General features: G+C 37.7%; 1 protein-coding gene across 4 annotated transcripts in view; it reads right to left on the bottom strand.

Moving 5' to 3' along the window:
• The window catches only part of LOC102165540 (uncharacterized), a 1,338,477-nt gene that overhangs the window by 743,903 nt on the left and 579,199 nt on the right, over positions 1-15,375 (bottom strand). The gene's annotated exons all lie outside the window — the stretch shown is intronic.

Here is a 15,375-nt window from a genome sequence, read left to right as displayed (position 1 = left end):
CCACTGCATGCTCATTTCCATCACCAATTGAAAAGCAACATCTTGTGAAACTGTCCCTCTCTCCCAGAAGATGTACAGTGCTGCTTTTCCCAAGGCTGGAATATAGGTGCCTGAGAACCAGGGGTGGAAACTGAAGTGATACCTCCCATTTCTGCACATTAGCAATCAGGCACACATTTTCTGCTTTTCATTCAATGATTCTAGGAGTTGCAGTTTTAGAGAACTTAGTACCTAAGGGAGCAAGACTTTTGCCAGGGGCACAATGATTTTTCTAGGGCAGTAGAAGTCAACAGGTCAACCTACCAATTTATATCCTCATGTCATTGAATAAAAAAGGAACAAAGAAGTGCTGACTGGGTTAAGTAATGATGATTCTCAGGGTAAAATAAAGTCGTTGCTCATGGTAGTTCTCACATAAGGCCATTCCCAAATACAGTTCTCCTCCTCCCAGGCACATGGTAGACTGCATATCCCTACATCTATGATTTAGACATAGCTTTGTTGGTTTAGTGACCTGTCCAAAGCCACTGAAATCCAAGTAGAAGTATCAAGCTATATTAAATTATTTGCCCTGCTCTTTTTCATGCCTAGTCCGTCACAGACATTTGTGTCAAGCTGAAGCCTCTATCAGCCCTGGTCCCTGAGAGACCATGATGAACAGAGCCCCCTGCTCTCTCAGCCTGGGCATATAGCATGATCCACAAATAAATTTTCTTGGTATGACTGTTTCTATGGCCTATTTTTCAAAAATGGGAGCAGGGAAACAATGGAAGCAAAGGGGAGAACATATGCAACCCAGGAGATAAACCCGCCCTTCTCATGAGTAAAAAAAAGAGGAGGCTATGGCAATATGATCTAGATAAGACTGCCAAGGACTCAGAACTCTAAGAATGAAGAGTTCAATTAATCTAACTGGTAAAGAACTCACACCAAGCACGATGCTGGCTGAGGGCAAATGGACTGAGTAGTAGAGAACAGGAGTCACACAGCCTCAATGCAGATGCAGAAGCCAGGTCCTCTCTCTAACCTTGTTTCCTTTATTACTGTGCTAAACACATGGTTGACATAGTATGTGACAGTGAAGCCTATAATTTAGTCCATGTATAAAAAATATCAAGACAGTATTATGTTTGAACCAAAGATAATGTATATTCCCCAGAAATCTTGAACTTTGAGCAGGATACACTAACTGATAAGATTTTGGGGAAAAGACGACTGTGGCTTCTCCTTCTAGGAGGGATACCTGCAACATGTTAAGGAGGAATATTTCATCATGCTTATTTTTGATGCTGCTTGGAAATTGAAATATGAAGAGGGCTTTGTTATGAAGTTATATCAGCCCAGGGGCATGATTTAGTAGAGATTTACGTTTGTGGCTAGTATGTGTATATCGTGTATTTATTAATATTCTTCTAATATTTGGAAAATTCCTACATTAAGAATCCTGCATGTTCAAAATAGAAGCGAGATCCCAAATTTCCAACCTCCTTTCAGGTATCTGGCTTGAATACATAGTGAAGAGTTTGCAGTTCAATCATCAATATCACTGCAATACAACAAAACTTTATTTTCTGGGGTGAGGAAGTGATATGTTCACTGGAGTGGCCTCCGTGATGTGGAAGACCCATTGTTAGCGATGGCAGACCATCCAAATCTAATTATCTGGCTTTCTAGGACACCAGTGAAGTGCTTAATATTCTGCTTAACCTAACTGGAGTCAATCCTATTGTTTGTAAATAAGAACATTCAACTGCACAAGAGGCACAGAGACATTGTACATAAAAGGAAACCAGAATATCCAATATACACGTTGTAAGATGCTCACCTTCACTAGTAGTGAGAGAAATGGAACTTAAAATAACCATGATATATCATCTCACACATAGCAGTAGATTGAAATGTTGGATAATTCCAAGCGTTGGTAAGAACAGCAAGTTTCATAACTTACTCATCTGAACACAAATGGTGTAAGCACTTTGGAGAAAAGTTTTGGCAACACCCAGTAAAGTTGAAGATGAATTCCACTTCTAGATACAGACACTCTAAAAAAATTCTCACACATATTCCCAGTGGGCAAGTACAAGTAGCTTCCACTCATCAATGCATTATTTCCATAAGAGGGAAAAATGTTAAGATAATGGGTAAACAGTGTTACATTTAATGGCATTCTAAAATTAATGATATACAAAAGATATACATAAAACCCTGAAACCGTATTTTGAGTTAAAAGACTTACATTGGTGATTATATGATTCTGTAGATATGAAACCACAATTAAATCTTTACGTTTGATTCATATGTACAAATATTATTACAATAGAATGGGAAAGATTTAAATGAAATTCAATGTAACATGTAAAATATAAATTTTTATGTGGGGTATCTATATGGAAGTTGGCCATAGATCTTTACTTTTCTATATGTTAGATATACTCTGATGTATTTACTATTTAATAAAAAGAAACTAATACGCTGTTTTTAGAATGCCTTCATATTGCTAACAAATGCCTTTCACTTTGTGATTAACATTATGGATTCTTTATTAATCTAAAAAAATACTAGAATTTGAGATTCATAGATTTCGTCTGAATAAGACAATATTTTTATTTGAAAACTTACAAATGCAACCCTTTTTAGATGAGTGTTTTGCAACCGACCAAAGTGTGGAAAATTAAGTGCCTTAGCCTGAGCACTTATCTGTGTATTAGATGATCAGGAGGGTCACTCAAATGTGGGAATTTTAGATACAATCAATATCCCAGTAGGGTACCTAACCTGGAGCTTTGTAATATAAGGATTTATTTTAAATTACAAACAAACATTATGAATAAAAACTGAATAACTCCAACCAACTTTAAATCACTGAATTAATCGTATTCCTTTTATTCTGAAAACAGCTGCGGTATTGCTGAGGAAAAGATAAATAAACATTGCACTCACAATGAGGAAACCCACAATCGAGTTGTGTGATTTAGGTCAGGTTAACCTTTTTGATCATCAGTGTAGTTACCTAAATTGAGGAGGTAATGATACCACAGGGATACTCCAAAATGAAGCCTGTGATAAGGATGTAAATATCTGTAAATACAGCAAAAACAATTAACATTTACTGATTGATCATCATGTGGTTAATGTTTTACGTGAATTTCTTCACTTTATCCTCAAGACTTTTTTTTTTTTTTTTTTTTTAACAGAAATGGCATTGGTACACACAATACCCCATTTTACAGATGGGTTAGCTAAGAAAGGAAGTCCTTTGCCCATGTTTCCAGAATTTGGTGGTTGATGAGGATGCTCAGGAACCCAAGAACAGGTTGTATATTTGCACAGTGTAGGGCGTTATAAGATAACAAGGGCTGCTAAACAACCATGTCTCCTTTGATAGTTTCCATTCGGAGTCCTTCTTGCCTTGATGTCTTTGTTGTTTCATGATGGGTTTAGTTCACTTCACGCATCAGTTCCGAGCCATAAGCAGCTAGGAGCAGATTCTGAGCTTCGGTGCTCATTTCTGGGTTTCTCATCATCAGCAGTCTTACATGGTTTCTTCCTGCATTTCTCCCTTTCCCTTTTTCTTTTGTACTGAAGACTCAGGGCACTTTTCTCCCCTCCTTATCCTCAGTGGATTTTTTGTCTTCTTATTTCATTCATGGTGTAATAACTATGCTTTCCCTAAGGAAACTGGGAAATTTCTAAAGAAAAGCCAACTTTCTCACAGTATCACCAGAAAGATCATACTCCCAAGAGCATCCATCTCTTGCATTCTCTCATTCTTGGGAACAGGTACCAGCAAGTCACTTCATTTTCAAGTCCAGCTATGGCTTTATCATGGGGACCAAAGACTCCACAATAAATACCAGCAGCATGACTTATGATTCCTTTTAAACCAAACTGTTACAGCACACAGATAGTTGAGCATGGCAGAGAAGGGGGGCATAGCGCCAGACGGCAGGAAAGAAACCACATATCATGCAAACAGCAGGGTCCATGGGTGGACAAAGAAAAGCCAGAACTTCCAGACTGATAGGAAACCACAGCTTTGGGCGTGCTAAGTGTCCTGTGAGCAGACAAAGAAAGGTAGAAAAGGGTGCAAATCTCCAATGTCCCGATGTAACCTGTTGCTCCTTATGCCCTCATTATAATAAAACTGGCCGTGTAGATAAGAAGTACCCATCTTAAACCAATGCCATGACACTTATGATAAAACCAACTGAGGACAAAAATCCTTCCTCCCTTTGGAAAGGTGAAGCTGGGATGAAAATTCATCTTCACAGCGAATATCCTGCCCATACAATTAGACGTCCCATATAATCAGTGTGCCAAAAAAATGCAGGGCAGCTGCTCACCTCTCCGCCCACCTCTTCTTAAGAGGTGTATTTCTCACTTAAATATAATCTTTCATTTTCTTTATCAATTTCCATCTCATTTCTGAATTCTTTCTGTGGCAAGACAAGAGCCTAACCTTCCAGAACAAAACCAGCATTGTCCACATTTTGAAAAAAAAAAAAAAATGGGTTTTAGTAAATTTGTAATTTTAACTTGAAAAATAAATTCCCATGCAGGCTGAAATTCCACAAGGGGTGGGGAGGGTGGCTTTAACCAAACTGGTGCTTATAGATCCTTTTATGAGGAAGGTCTAATGGTCATATCTGGCTCAGAGGAGATATCTCAGTTTATGCTAGTGCTGAGAATCATTCTGATAAAGTTTGGCTGCATCTCAGGGACAAGGGAGTGAGCATAAAAGTGTTCTGAGAAGAGGGTAGGATCAGCATGATGGGTACTTCTAGCTTATTGTAAGCCAGAGTATCTGGACGTGGCTGCACTATTTTATTAAAGCAGCATTGCACATCCTATATTACGGAGAATATTAGTCCCATTATATATTTTGCAGGAAATTAGTCCTCTCTTGGAGACACACAATATAGATTAACATATAGAAAACCACAAAAGGCCCTCCCTTAAAGAAATTGATTCAGCTTGGTTTATGCAATATTCTCTACCTACGTGATCTAGGAATATATCTTTTAATTCCTTACCTTTTAGCATTCCTAAGGGAAGTGCTTTCAAAACCCAAATTGCTCTCTATGCCCACATATTAGACAGTCATATTAAAACATAAATATTAAAAATAACTTCTTTCTCACTAAGCTACCCACTAATTATACATCTCTGATTCAATTCATGAATAACTAAACAATATAACAAGTAATTATGCAGCTATATATGTGGCTATATAATTATGCATTATCTCTTTATAAAACATTTTATATCTGTGTCTAATTTTTATCTTTCCTCTTTGGATATAGTCTTCAGTAGAGTCATTTCTTTCAAAATGATATGACATTGATTATGGAAACTTGTGAAATGTTCATTTGAATTGCAATAAAAACTAAGCTGCTTTTACTTTTTAAATTTTATAAAAAGAGACACCAAAATTACTGGCTTCAAGGAGGTAGTCTTCCCCACCCTCCATATAAGTGTCCAATGCAGAATGGATGTCTCTGCTCCATTAAGTTACTCAGGCACCCAGGCAAATGAAGTCACTCTGTTTCTCCCCATTTAGACCTTTCATATTTGCTCTAGTCACCTAATTCCCAGTTAGAAGGAAGGAAAGTAGTAAAAATCCAGAACAAGAGCTTTTAAGAAGGTCACCCAGAAGTTGCATATAGTTTATCCACATATCACATTAGTTAGAATTTAGTTTCACGGCTACATCTAGCTTCAAAGAAACCTGGAAAATGCGATTTCTTGCTGGTGTCTATGGGACCAAAAAGAGAGAGAGAATAGAACTAAAAGTCAGCAACAACTTGCAATGTCCTATACCTGGTTACTCTGGCCTGCCACAGAATAATCTGGCTCTCCTTCCAAGGGAGACAACACAAGTTCCTTTCCGGTTATTACTTCCATCCCAAAATCCTGAGTCTTTTAGGTGGTATACAGTCTCCTCATCAGATCTGGAGATATCCCTTGGTTGGGACATCAACTTGTGATCTAAAAAGTAATCTGCTTCCTCTCTCTTCACAGTATTCAGTAGAATAACCCCAGGAGAATCTCTACTCAGAAAGGGAGAGAACTGCAAACACATGCAGTCACTGATCACAGCAATGAATCAAGCCTGGTGGATAGGAACTGAAAGGGCCTCCTGCCCTGGGCAGTGGAGTAAGCAAGTAGGTTAAACAGGGGCTTTGTCTCTGGAATGAACTGCCTTGCCCATTGTCTCCATGCTACTTAGCCAAGCCCTCTGGGAGGTTCTTCCTGGTGCATTACTCTTGTGCTCACATCTCAAACAGGTGCTGGGGGTATGATCTCCTCTTGGGCTACGTAGTTTTCTCAGTAGACTTTCAGCTAATGCCATTTTGAGATCCTGGAAGCTTTGGTAGATGATTCCTGTGGCCTAAAATTTCCCCCAAACTTAGTAAGTTTCTGATCTCTTTGCTATCAGTCACTTCCACATTCAGGTAGTATGACCTGGAGATGGCATTTGCCATCTGCCTGTACAAGGATTGAATTGTGAGCCACTGCTGACCCTTAAAACCCCGAGGAAGTGTTCAGGGTGGAGATCAGGAATGAGGCACTCTGAGCTATGGGAAAACTAGCAGAACAGGCCCTCGGTTAAATATTTTCCAGAGAAGATTTTAAGAGCCCAATTCTTGCATATCCTTCTATCTAGAAAAGCACTAAAATCCTTCACGGTGACATTTGCTCCTCGTGACTAGCAGTACCTTCACAAGACTAGCAGCAATCTTCTGCACAACATGCACTTGATTGCCTGTACCTCCCCTTCACCAAAATCCAGATATACTGGCATCTCCCCCTACTTCTGTGGAGCGGTTTTTCAGAGCTATCTGAAATGCTGCCTCACAGGTTATAATCTCATTTTGCCCTAAATAAAATTAAACTCATAACTGTCATGTTTTTGCTTTTTTTTTTTTTTTTAAGTTGACAAAACCTCACCCAAAGTTCTTTTCTGGATACCTTCTCAAGTCTACTTTATATGGCAAAATCAGGTTTCAGCCCATTTCTCATGCCCTCATTTTAATAAAGATACCCAATGGAACTTTGAAATAGTCTTAGTGGCAGACCAGTAGGAATCTGATTTTCTGACCCAAGGCTACATCCTTTAATCTGGCTGAAAGTCTTAATGGCAGGCCTTTGTGAAAGGCTTTACATACATAATTTTAGCTCTTGTTCTTTGTGAAACAGAAGCACCTATGCTTTCAACCACTATTTACAAACTTTCCAATTAATTCTTGCTTGCGTTCATCATTTTCTTCTTCTATCTTACAAAATGGAGTAGTCACTACACCGTAACATGATAGATAGTTCAATCCAACTACTTTCCATACAGTTATATCCATAGGCACATGGTCAGCCTTCTAAATGGGTATAAATGACAGTTGACCAAAAAGTTTGCTATGGCCAAGTATCATCAAGTTCCCAGCCTGCAATCTCTATTCTCTCACCATCATCCAACAGCTAGACTCTGAGTCAATGAAACATATTTTAGCTTTTTGTTATGTCAGAAGTCTACTTTTAGGTACTGAGTTTTATTTTAGTTAGAGTCAAATTTAAGCTTCTATAGCAAAATTAAGTGGCTCCAACAAGATACAAGTTTATATCACTTTAATAAACAATCAGTATGAACAGGCAATCTCTGCTCTGAAGCATTTCAGGTAACTGGCTACTGGGACAGTTTTAGCAAACATCACATATATCTAAGCTTCCAGCAGTGGCTGCCATGTCCCTCCAGGAAAAAGAAAAGATGAGCATAAGTAGAGGAATACTGAGAAATATAGTACCTAGCTGAGTGGCCATATGTTCAAGAAGAAAGGATAAACAGATGTGAATGAAGATCTTGAGTCTAATACAGCTTTAGAGAACATGAATAAAGTCATATATAAACAGCATGGTCTGATATATGACATGATATATCATACAACGGCATGGTATGCAATGGTATGATATATTCAAATAAAGAAGTCCCACTGAAATTTAACACAAGAATATTAAGTGCAGGTTTATAACCCAGATAATTAGCTCTTTGATATTGCAAACAGTACTTGTGGCATTTAAAAATGTAGTAGCACTTAGCATGAACAATCCAGAAAATTATGGAACAGTTTAATAAATCTCAGAATAAAATCAGTAAAGCTTCATTCAATTATGTAAGGTTTTCTATTTTATAGTCATAGAACATAAAGAGTGAAAAAAGTGAGATATTTTGCCATCATTTCAGAAAACAGTGGTCTGGATGCTTGTCATATGACCCAACAATAGATCCATATAGTACCTGTGACTAATATGACTTGAAAAGTTGAATCAAAGCTACAAAATTCAAAATGTTATCATTAGTTTTCCAAAGCACTCAGATTTCTGGATTTAAGACCAAACAGAAAACTTTTGGTAAGATTGTAGGGATTAACAAATCACGCTTCACTGAATCAAAATAAAAACTTAAATGGTATTATTTTAAATAATTCGTTCAACTGATATAAATTATCAACTGATATAAATTATCTGCATCTTCATGTATCTTTTCTTCCCTCCTCCTATTACCCTCTAGGTGGCCAATTCCTCTGGATCTGTTGTGGCTCCTTTCAAGGAATCTTAAACTATTTCTTCCTCCAGATCCTCCACTCAGTCTCTCCCTCTCCCCAGAACCTTCCTATGAGCTAACTCCAGCTACTACTAGAGTTGTTATACTCCTGCCATCACAGACAGGGTTCTTGAAAGTAGTTTTTTGGGTTTTTTTTTTTTTTTGTCTTTTTTGTCTTTTTTTAGGGCACCCCCGGTATATGGAGGTTCCCAGGCTAGGGGTCTAATTGGAGCTGTAGCTGCCAGCCCACACCACAGCCATAGCCACATGGGATCCAAGCCGTGTCTGTGACCTATACCACAGCTCACAGCAACACTGGATCCTTAACCCACTGAGCGAGGCCAGGGATCGAACCTGCTACCTCATGGTCCCTAGTCAGATTCATTTCCGCTGCACCATGATGGGAACTCCTTGAAAGTAGTTTTTATCTCCTGTGTCCGTCCTTAATTTCTCTTCTCCCCTCACCTAATTACAATGTTGGCTCCATCAATAGTACTCGCTGCATCTGCTCTCACAAGATCCGCAAAAAGTCTTGCTTCCTCAGTCCTATGTGTACCTTTCTGTTCTCATCTTATTCAATTCCTTAGCCACCGTTATCAGAGTTGACTCATGATCTGCTCACTGGGTGCTGTGACACCTCGTTTTCCCTCTTTTTCATCCTGCTTTCTGATTGTTTCTCCCTTGTTCCTTTTGCTGGCTCGACTTTATTTTTGGATGTTGATATTCCTCATGAATCAGTCCTTGGGCATCTTAAAGTCTCATGCAGCACATTCTTCCTGGGCCATCCTATTCTCATTGTTTCGATTTCTTTCTGTTCTTTGATGACTAACAAATATATACATCAGGCCCAAGCCTCTCTTCTATGTTTCAGGGTCTTGTAAACATCTGTCCACACACTATTGTCTAACGGAACTAAGACACCGCGAAACTCAGTGAGTCCAACAATACGGTCATCTCACCTAAGCCTGGTTCTCTTGCACTGTTGCTCATCTCAGTTTAACAGCATCATTTTCACTAAGTTGTTCACCTCACGAAACTGGAAATGAGCTTGGCAGCCCCACACTCAGGATACTTAATACTGAGAATAACACCATCCTTCCCATTTTCAGTAATAATCATGAAATGGAATGTATGATAATAAAGATTGCAACGGAAACTCAAACAGTGAAAAATGTTTTTACTGACCTTCACATATATGAAGTATATATGTAATCATGCTAGAAAATAAATATGTATATTTAAAATTATTTTTATAACGAGTTCCTGTTGCACCGTAGCAGAAACGAATCCAACTAGGAGCCATGAGGTTGTGGGTTCAAACCCTGGCCTCACTCAATGGGTTAAGGATCTGGTGTTGCCGTGAGCTGTGGTGTAGGTCTCAGATGTGGCTCAGATCTGGCATTGCTGAGGCTCTGGCATAGGCTGGCATCAACAATTCTGATTCAATCCCTAGCCTGGGAACCTCCATATGCCGCAGGTGCGGCCCTAAAAAGATAATAAATAAATAAATAAATAATAAAATAATTTTTACAGTCAAAAAAGAAGAAATAATTGTTTCATGCATTTAAATATGGTAATATATTTTTTATAAAAATGTGGAAAACTATGCTTACATTGGTTGTTATAAAAATGAATGCTAACAGTTGTTTCTGAGCCTTAAATTCTGCAAATTTGTCAAAGTCAAAATTGATCTTCACAGTCATGTTTAATAGACAGTACAGAAGATTTGTTCACCTTCATTCACAGAACTTTTCAATTTTCAAAATCTTCAACAGATACAGAAATATTTGGGAGAAGTCTTAATGGGTATATATGGCAGAGATTCATAAAAATCGCATTTCATAAAAAAAATGCAAGAAATGCAATTCAGTCCATGTCATTTTTTTTCTTCAGAATATATTCTAACAGGATTCAGCTGTTCCACCAAGAGAAATTTTAACTACAAATAAAAATTCCAAGTGGTCACTTAGAATGGCAGATCTGAAATAATTCAAGTTATTTTTCTTCATCTTTACAATCACTATGCTGTCATTCTTTATTTTATATCTACTGTTTAAATGTAGGCATGTGCAGTATAACTGGCATTAGAAATACCCAAAATGAACTAAAAGAATCCTGAACCTTTAGGAACTTACTGCCCAAATGAACTCAGATAATTGAGTTCACACATGTGAGGTGTGAGGAACAGTATGTATTACTGGGAATATTCCAAATTAATCTCCTTGTAGTCAGATTATAAAGGACAAATTATAAACATGCTCTAATTTGAAGTTACAAAATATTACTGACTCAACAGTTAACTACAGGAATTGCTAGAACTTCAACCAGTAATTTTTTTTTCCCCTGGGAAAAATGTTTTACCACTAGCATTGATTTTTGGTGTGATGGAACTATGTGTATCCTGATTGCAGTGATGGATCCCTGAGTGATACAGGCCTAAAAATTCACAGAAAACAAAAATAAAACCCTATAAGATATATACATATATATAGTATATATTATATTAAACATCTATAAATTAATAGTTGTCATTACATAGGTGTATACATTTGTCAAAACTCATAGACTACTTAAAATGAATTTTGTATATAAATTGTATACAAAAATTTTAATGAAAAAATTTCTGGAGTATAATGACAATGAGGGATAGACTCCTTTTAGCCATAACTCTTTTTTATTGTCTAAACCCAGGGTAGATGGTTCTCACGGAAAAAAAACTGAAGGAATCATTACTATATACATGGTAGGGTTCCTTCTGAGGGAGACCTGGTCTTCCTTCAATTAACAGACATCGATTCTGAGAGTGAAGTTAGATATAGAAACTATTTAGGAAATCATGATTTATCATTGAAGCAATCAATATCTGCCCTCTGCTCATCCATTCATTTACACACATATACACACATGTACACACATCCACACATGTTGTTATTGTTTCTGATGAACCACTATCCCATATTCCATCTTACGTCCAAGAATCATATGGTCTATTTGTTATTACCGTAGATGCCTGCAGACCAGGACTTCTGGTTGCAATTCTAACACTGATGTCATATGTACAAAATGTATTCCACTTTGCCTCTTAAGGTTAAATGCTGCCACTGCCATTGGCACCTACATGTTCAAAATTCTATCATCTTTATTAACTCTAGGGAGCCCAGAACCAGACCGGGCTAGAGAAAACAATAATGAACTTATTGGAGTTGCTGGTGCCCCTCACCAGAACTTTCTTACTGCCTTAGTGAAGCCAGTGCCATCTGAGCTCATTCAAGGAACCTTAGCTATCTGGTGTGTTCCTGGGTCTTATATAAAAAAATGCTTTTTAGTGTGTGGACATGTTCTAGTAATTTGATTCCTTCCTCAACGTCTGCTTAGGCAGTTTTGGTATCTTCACTTCATTTAATGAGGGCCTCCTTTTTGCCAAGTTTCATCAGTCTATTAGGATAGTTCCAGGTCCCCCTGCCAGAGTGTTAAATTCTGAATCACAGTAGAGCAGTAGTTCTCAGATTTTAGTGTGCATTATAGTCAACTGGAGAGTTTGTTGAATTATAAATTTCTGGGATGCATCCCCAGAGTTTCTGATCCAGGTTTGGGTGGGGCCTACGAATTTACATTTCTCCCAACTTCCCAGGTGATCCTGATCCTGCTTATACAGAGTTGTTTTGAGAAGCACCCTATAGAGAGGCATCATATCAACGGTCTTCCTTTTCCAGCTTTACACTGTCCATCATCCAGGCTAGCACCTGCAAGATGCATTCCCAGTTTCTGCCAGTATATGTCATAAGGTTCAGAGAAATCTGGAGCTATATTATTGAGCAACTACATATCAAAATAAAGGGATAAGGCAAGTATATTGTGATTCTCATTTTTTTCATTTTCTTTTTTTTGCCCTGGGTACCTAAACTGAGAATGGTGCTATTCCTAAGAAGGCAATGGCCAGGACTGGGAGTGAATACAGCAAATTCAGTTTTGTACTTGAGGACTATGCAGTTAAGCATTAGACTACATGAGACTCTAGCTACTCAAGAAATATGTTTAGATGATTATAGAGTCAGGAGATGGGATAACTGGGTCCAATATGATTGAAGTCATAGAAGTGAGTGACATCACCCAAAGAGGCCATTTACATAGAGAGAGGAAGGCAGGATAAAGGCCAGGGACAGAACACAGGCAGAAATAAGCAAAATTAAAATGAGTGTTTCCACAAAAGGGAGTTTTGCTGATTAACCAGAGCAAAAACATAGATAGCTAGGAGGGAGTTTATGAGAAAAGGACTAGTCAGTAATATTAAAAGCTGAAGAGCAGTCAAGGAATATGTGCTTTTTGAGGAGTCACTGGCTACATGAGAACTTATGACACATTAAATTTACCAACGCACTTTCACAACGTCTGAGTGTTTTATAAAGAGGGTTATTGAAGTCTGATGCCAGGGAGGGGGATGGGTTAGGGAGGATACTGAACAGTGTTTTTGCTTTGTTTTTGCTTTTGAGATGATTGGCTGCTAAGGAAACTGTGGGGGAAATGAGAATATTTAGAAAGTATCTTTTATTTTGGAGTCAGATGCGAGAAGAAAAGAATCCCAGTGGAGGGAGTAGATGGTAAGAGATGAAGAAAACAGATTAAGTCTTCAGATTCTATAGAGAGAAAAGAAGCAAATAGAAACCCACTGGAGCATTAGAATTATTTCCAAGTCCTGAGCAATTCACAGCCTCAAGGAGTTCCCTATAATTCTTCAACATAGCAATGAATAAAATGCTTTTAAAGATTGTGAGAAATATGTAAATATGATGTATTAGCCTATCTTAGTGGTTAATATTATACAGAAAATTTCAACTTATTATGAAACACCAATGATATCTTCCCTTTGAAAAATGTCAAATATAAAACTGCACTGAATTTTCAAGGAACTGCAGTGACCGAAATTTCCGTGCATGGCTGCCTGTGGCCTATGAGATCTACACTACTTCTTAGCACTCTTGATTTAGTCCTTTTATCAATACGTTGTCTGAAACCTAGAATCTATTACACTAGCCCCATACAGAAACCTCTCTGCTCAATGTTATTTAATACTCTATCTTTGGTTTTTCCATCAAGGGCTAATAAAAATCAGCCAAATAAAATATTTGTCAGCATAACCTGCAAAATCCTCATTAAGATAGTGTACATTACATCCTGACACGAGGGCTCCCACATTACCACCTAATGTTTATTCCTGGAAGTGTTTCTCTGCCTTGAAGATATTGCATCTCTTGTAATCAGACAATTAAGTCTAAAGTGAAACTTTCTCTTCAGTTCCAAATAGTTCACTGTTTGCATTTCACATGTCATTTCTCCTTCTTATTTTTTCCTACTTCAACAGTGTTACTTTAAACTTTTCTTTCATCCTGGGCTGTTTCAAACACTTTAAAAGTAGAGTGAATATAAATAATATATACATAAATGCATCAAGGATAAATGTAGTGTTAAACTTGAGACAGGGAAGCCTACTCTACTCTGGAAGACATTGATAAAGTACAACTTGATAGGGTTGAAGATACTTTGGGAGCAAAATATGCAACTACAGAAATTAGGACCTGTTTATCTTCCACCATGCAAAAAACATTCACCCAAAAGACTAGACTTGTAACCTTTTGGAAGGAATTTTCCTGGTTCTTAAGAATTCCTAACAGTTGCGAGTGCAATGAATCTACGTATTCACTCGCTAGTGACCAGGCCCACAGGAATTCATAGATGTCTTTTATGTACAGAAAAAAAAAAAAAGAATAAGATAAATTAAAATAACTGAGTACACTCAACGGTGATTTCATATAGAGACCTCCAAGTATGTCAATCCCCTCTTCAAAGCAATTTTGTAATGTCCATTTTCCTTATATGTGCCTAGGGGGCTCAGAGAAAAAGACACAACTCTTACTATTTTAAAAATAATTTCAAGGACTTGAGATGGTAGAGAGAGAAAAACTAATTGTGTAAAGATAAAGCCTCTAGAGAGTTTTTGTTGATATTGCCTTCATGGAAGAGGAGTTTAAGACACAGTGATTATTAAAACAGGAAAACTCATCCGCGCTCTCATTAAAGTAGATAACAAAATGATTTTGCTTAGAGCAACAAATGTGAAATCTCTTAATTTTCCTCCTAAACCATGTGACTCTTTAGCAGCTTAGATAAAAGAAGCAGTTAGAACAGATGAGCATCAGATCTCCGGTTAATGCAAAGTAAATTGAATTCTAGAGAATCTCGGTTCTTTCAAGTTGGCTGAGGGTGCCACAGTTCAATACAAAAACCATTATACTTACTTACCATGTTACAAAGTCCTCCAAATCATTTATAAGGGCTGAGCCCTAACGAATGGCCCCAAGCTTGCCTGCTTCATTGCCAATAAATCCAAGCCCTCCTCAGACATTATTGAATTGTTCTGACAGTCATACACAGCACAGAACTCTTTTTTCTTTCCCCCCCAAATTGTGCTGTTGAATTTTGCTATTTTTTTTCCTTTTCTTTTTTACCTGAAACACCCCTCCTCCTGCCCACCAAAGTTCACATTACTACAATGCTTGGCATGTACCCTGGGGTCAAGTCATGTCATCCTGCAATTAACGATACTCTGCTGGAGACATGGAGAACAGACTTGTGGTTGCCAAGGGAGAAGGAGGGAGTGGGATGGACTGGGAGTTTGGGGTTAGTAGTTTACTACTAGTAGTTTAATGTGTAAACTGTTACATTTAGAATGGATAGACAATAAGGCCTTACTGAATAACACAGGGAACTATATCCAATTTTCCGAG

The sequence above is a fragment of the Sus scrofa genome, chromosome 3 (assembly GCF_054392235.1).
Source record: "Sus scrofa isolate SSC_HxYL_T2T_F1_AM1 chromosome 3, Sscrofa_HxYL_maternal_Yorkshire_Landrace_v2.0, whole genome shotgun sequence".
Lineage (NCBI taxonomy): Eukaryota > Metazoa > Chordata > Mammalia > Artiodactyla > Suidae > Sus > Sus scrofa.
This window is presented reverse-complemented; position numbering and strand designations above follow the sequence as displayed.